Source organism: Apium graveolens, chromosome 8 (genome assembly GCF_009905375.1).
Source record: "Apium graveolens cultivar Ventura chromosome 8, ASM990537v1, whole genome shotgun sequence".
In the NCBI taxonomy this organism is placed as follows: domain Eukaryota; kingdom Viridiplantae; phylum Streptophyta; class Magnoliopsida; order Apiales; family Apiaceae; genus Apium; species Apium graveolens.
Window position 1 is genome coordinate 22,534,198 of NC_133654.1, and position 5,091 is coordinate 22,539,288.

General features: G+C 38.9%; 1 non-coding gene across 1 annotated transcript; it reads right to left on the reverse strand.

Moving 5' to 3' along the window:
• Positions 1 to 1,039: 1,039 nt before the first annotated feature.
• LOC141681132 (small nucleolar RNA R71) lies at positions 1,040 to 1,146 on the reverse strand. The gene has a single exon (XR_012558574.1). It is a non-coding gene; the product is annotated as a small nucleolar RNA R71 (small nucleolar RNA).
• Positions 1,147 to 5,091: the final 3,945 nt, after the last annotated feature.

Sequence of the window (5,091 nt, forward strand, 5' to 3'; positions counted from 1 at the left end):
GTATGGTATTCATACAACAAAAGTTGGCATTTATTAGTTTCATGTTATCAGATTAGTGTCATCGCCATTACATGCTAAGGTTAAGAACGGAAAGGCTATTGAATGAAGTATTTAATGAATTTAGAATCCCATGTTTGTGTCATATAGTATTCAACTCTCTTTAATTCCTAGTTTGTGTTCGTTAGTATAATTCTTAGTTAATCTTAGTATAAATAACCTCAAATTGTTATCCGTCTTAGCATTGGTTAATAATCATACTAGTGTTGCATAAATACATTGATTGAAATTAACCTAAACCAGTCCCTGTGGGAATGAACTAGAATTAATTCTATATTACTTGTGATCGCGTATACTTGCGTAAATATTAGCGTGTGTTCTAGCCCTAACAAGTTTTTGGCGCCGCTGTCGGGGAATGCGGTATTATTTTTTAGTCTATGTGTTTGTCATCATTGGTCGTTAGAAGTTCAGTGACTCGGACCTTGTTACTTACTTATTTCCTTGACGTGTTTCAAGTACTCTAGCGAGCGTGTATGCATACGTGTTCTCGGTCTCGTAAAAGAATACTGGATCAAGCTGAGGAAGAAGTTGTAGTCGAGGAGAAAGTTGAAGAAGAGATCATAGTTGAGAAAGAAGAAGAGGTTCTTATTGTAATGGGAGAACCAGAAGCGAATCCAAAGGCTTTGATGGACTACTCTCAACCGAAGATCAATGATATTCAGTCTATCATTGTTCGACCAGCCATCTCGGCTAATACCTTTGAGATCAAGTCGAGCGCGATTCAAATGATACATAACTCAGTTCAGTTTGGGGGTTCTTCGACAGAAGACCCCAACATGTACATCAGAGATTTTATCAAGATCTGCGACACTTTCAAGTTCAATGGAGTTTCTGAAGATGCTATTAAGTTGAGACTTTTCCCATTCTCTCTGCGGGATAATGCTAAGTGATGGTTACATTCTATACCACCAGGGTCTATCACCAAATGAGAGGTCTTGCTCAAAAGTTCTTAACTAAATTCTTTCCTATGGCGAAGACTGCTGCAATCAGAAATGCACTTACTCAATTTGCTCAACAATCTGGAGAATCTTTATGTGAGGTTTGGGATTGATATAAGGAGATGCTAAGGAAGTGTCCTCATCATGGGATGCCTGACTGGATGATCATTAATGGTTTTTATAATGGTTTGGGTGCTACATTTAGACCCATGCTTGATGCAGCATCAGGAGGAGCCTTGTGGGCTAAAAGCTACGATGAAGCTTATGAATTGATTGAACTGATGGCTGCTAATTAATACCAGAATCCTACTCAGAGACTATCTCAGGGCAAGGTAGCAGGAATTCTGGAGTTGGATGCAGCTACTGCCATAACTGCTCAACTTAAGGCTTTGACGATGAAGGTGGATTCTCTGTCTAATAATGGAGTTAATCAGATCACTAGTGTCTGTGAGCTTTGTGCTGGTGCCCATGAGACTGATCAGTGTGCCATTTCTAGTGAATCAGATCAGTTCGTGAGCAACTTTCAGAGGTCGCAGCAACATGTACCAGCCACCTATCATCCTAACAACCGCAATTATCCTAAATTTAGCTGGAGCAACACTCAGAATGCGGTTCAACAACCTTATCAGCAGTATCCAGCAAAGCAGTACAACCCCCCTGGTTTTCAGCAACCGCAATATGCACCAAGGCGACAACTCCAGCTGCAACAGTCTAATAAAAAATCTGAGTTGGAAGAATTGAGGCTCATATGCAAGAGCCAAGCGGTTTCTATCAAGACCTTGGAAAATCAAATTGGACAAATTGACGATGCCTTGTTAAATCGTCAACCTGGTACACTTCCTAGTGACACTGAAGTACCACGAAAGAGGGAAGCTAAGGAGCAGGTAAAGGCATTTACATTGAGGTCTGGGAAGGCTGCAAATCCTGAACACTCTCAAGTTTCGGATAAAAAAGCTGTAGCTGAGGAAGAAGTGCAAAAGGAAGATGAAGTGGAACCAAGGAAGACTACTATTTGGGGAATCAACTTCATTGGGCCGTTTGTTTCATCTTACAATAATCAGTATATCTTGTTGGTAGTCGATTATGTGTCGAAATGGGTTGAAGTGAAGGCTTTGCCGACAAATGATGCGAAGGTAGTGCTTAATTTTCTTCAAAAGCAGATATTCACACGATTTGGGACTCCAAGAGTCATAATCAGTGACGAGGGATCGCATTTTTACAATCGCAAGTTCACTGCCATGATGAAAAGTTATAATGTGAATCATCGCATTGTGTAAGGGCGAAAACACGCGCTAATATTCACGCAAGTATACGCGTTCGCAAGTAATATAGAATACTTTCTAGTTCGTTCCCACAGAGACTCAGACTAATTTATTGTCTAATTAAACTCACGCACCAATGTATAATTACTTCTCACTGTTAAGACACTAACACTTAGAATTGTTGACTAAACATTAACTACAATTAACTACTTAATTAATCACTTAATTAACACTTCAATTTAACAATATTAAAACACTCATGAGATCACAACTTCATTACTACTTCCTTCAATAGCTATTGTTATTACCTTTAGCATGTGATAGTGATGATATTAATCGAATAACACGAAACTGATAAAAGCCAACTTTCATTGTACTAATACCATTCTACCAAACATCCACAATTAAGATAGAAGTTGAATAGTCATCAATTATGTTGAGTTCCTATATGTCTACAGAAATTGACAACACAACGATTTAAGCACAAGTTATTCTTTTTGATTATACAGGGCAAATAAAACTTTTAGAGTTACCCACTAATCATGCACATCATACATGAACCTATGCTAGCATGGCAAGTTCTAAACCTCAAGATCCACCGTCGCTTCACAAGAGATTAACACCCTATCTTATATGTTCGCGACGCACATAAGACGAATACGCACAACCAATACTAGATATCATACAATCATCACACACTAAAGTATTAAACAATTAACTAAAGAATTCCATAGTAAATCCGTTGCAACCCCATGATCACGATTAGCCTAAAATAGCACTTATCGTCATCATGGGTTCATATGAAATCATGATAAACAACCACAAGAAAATAATAACTAAACTAATTATATTAAATCAGAGTACGTCACAAGAGTAAATAGGTTCAAAGTAAGAAAACTAGCATCCAACGTTACAACGAAACAAGAATCACAAGAAAATATGCTTCCTCTTCGTTGCTGTGTGCCAAAACGGTCTTCTTCCATATCTCCTTCGCTCCTTGCGTAATACCACGATCCTCTCTCGTGAAAACGTCTCCAAATCTACTTATATAATAGTCCCATAAAACTCAGATTACATAGAAGTGGAAGCCAAACAGAAGTAGAAGTCCTAAAATAAATTGTCTTTTTTCCCGACCCTGCGCGGCCGCTCAGCATAGCTGAGCGGGCGCTCAGCTTTCTGCGCGGCCGCTCAGCATTGCTGAGCGGGCGCTCAGGACCCTTCTGGAAAATTCCTGAGTTGCTCCGTTTCTTCGCCGTAATCTGCCCATTTCTTTCCTCTCGCAATGGTGATCACATGCCAAGGCTTATTCTTGATGATTACTCCTCCGAAATGCAACTAATACCCTGAAATACATAAACACTAGAAAAACGCATCAAATACACAAAATACTTGATTTCAAGGCACCAATTTAAGCCATTTTAAGATGTTCTGAGTGGTATAAAATGCCACTTATCACACCCCCAAACTTAAATCGATGCTTGTCCTCAAGCGTCACAGACTCAAAAACAAATAAAAACATGCATGAATGCAATCTATATGAAAATACAGCGATCCCCCTTACTACGAATAAACTAACCAAGTTGCAACAACTCAACAAATGCAGTTAGGCGACTAAAGATCAATAAACTCATGCAAACGAACATACATCCAGAAACGTGGTGTGTGCAGATGCTTAACAGATATGCTTCAGAACTAGACCAATTATTATGACTCGACTATCCTCAAGGCAATCACATGATTATACAAAGAATAAAAATTATAGGCACAAAGTGACATACAACACTACAAGAATTCTGGAGCTTATTACGGAATCATGCTTTTTATTCACAACACAAATGCTTATTTGACCGTGCAATGAGTGAGGTCCACAAAAGACTTGTACAATGGTATCCATGTAGCTAGCGTTAGTTAGCGGATCTCAGACTCTAAAAGCCTTAGGTCACTAGGCACAAAGTCCCCTAAGAACTTAATAACTCGAATACCAAAGAGCCCACTCGTGATCAATTATGCATAAGCACCACAAATTTTTTCTTTTCTTCTTCTTCTTTTTTTTTTATAAAATTTCTGAGCAAGTGCGTTTCGCTCCATCTTGCTCAACCCTAGACCACTGGCTCAACATGCGAGCCGGCTACTAGCCATTTGACGCCTAGCCACAACTAGCAACAAATTCCATTTTTTACTCCAATTTTTTCTTTTTCATGCCTTTATCACTAAAAACCTATTATCGAATTCTAAGCATAATAAATAAATTAACCTCGAAAATAATCAAATCATACAAACAATCTAGCCCTTAAGCATTCTCTAAGACTTAGTGAAAATACAAGTGCTTCTAGCATGCATATCAACTTACATGACTCAATATCACCTTAATGCTATCACTACACTCGCATCAATATCACAATTCAGTCGATAAATCATCACAAAAGGGATCATGGTATATGCATGAGCTACATGATATGATAAATAAATAAAGCTATAAAAAAAACTATATGGCATAAATTATGCAACTATATGAACTAAACTATCATGAATATGCAGCTATATGACACACACACAGTATTCCTTAACTACCACCCCCAAACTTAAAATCTTTACTATCCCCAGTGAAAGTAGTAGAAAGGAACACAGGGTATACCTACTCGGAGTCATCATCATCATCACCCTCAGTGGGTGGAGAATCAGGCGACGGGTATGCAGAGTCCTCACCAAAAACTGGCCACTGGATATCAGCTCCAAGGCCCCGAAAAGCAGTCCCTAACGCAAGGGTGAGCTCCTGAGCAAACCTGTTCTGCGTCTCGTACATTGCATCCATCCGCCGTGAAAGCCTCCTATAC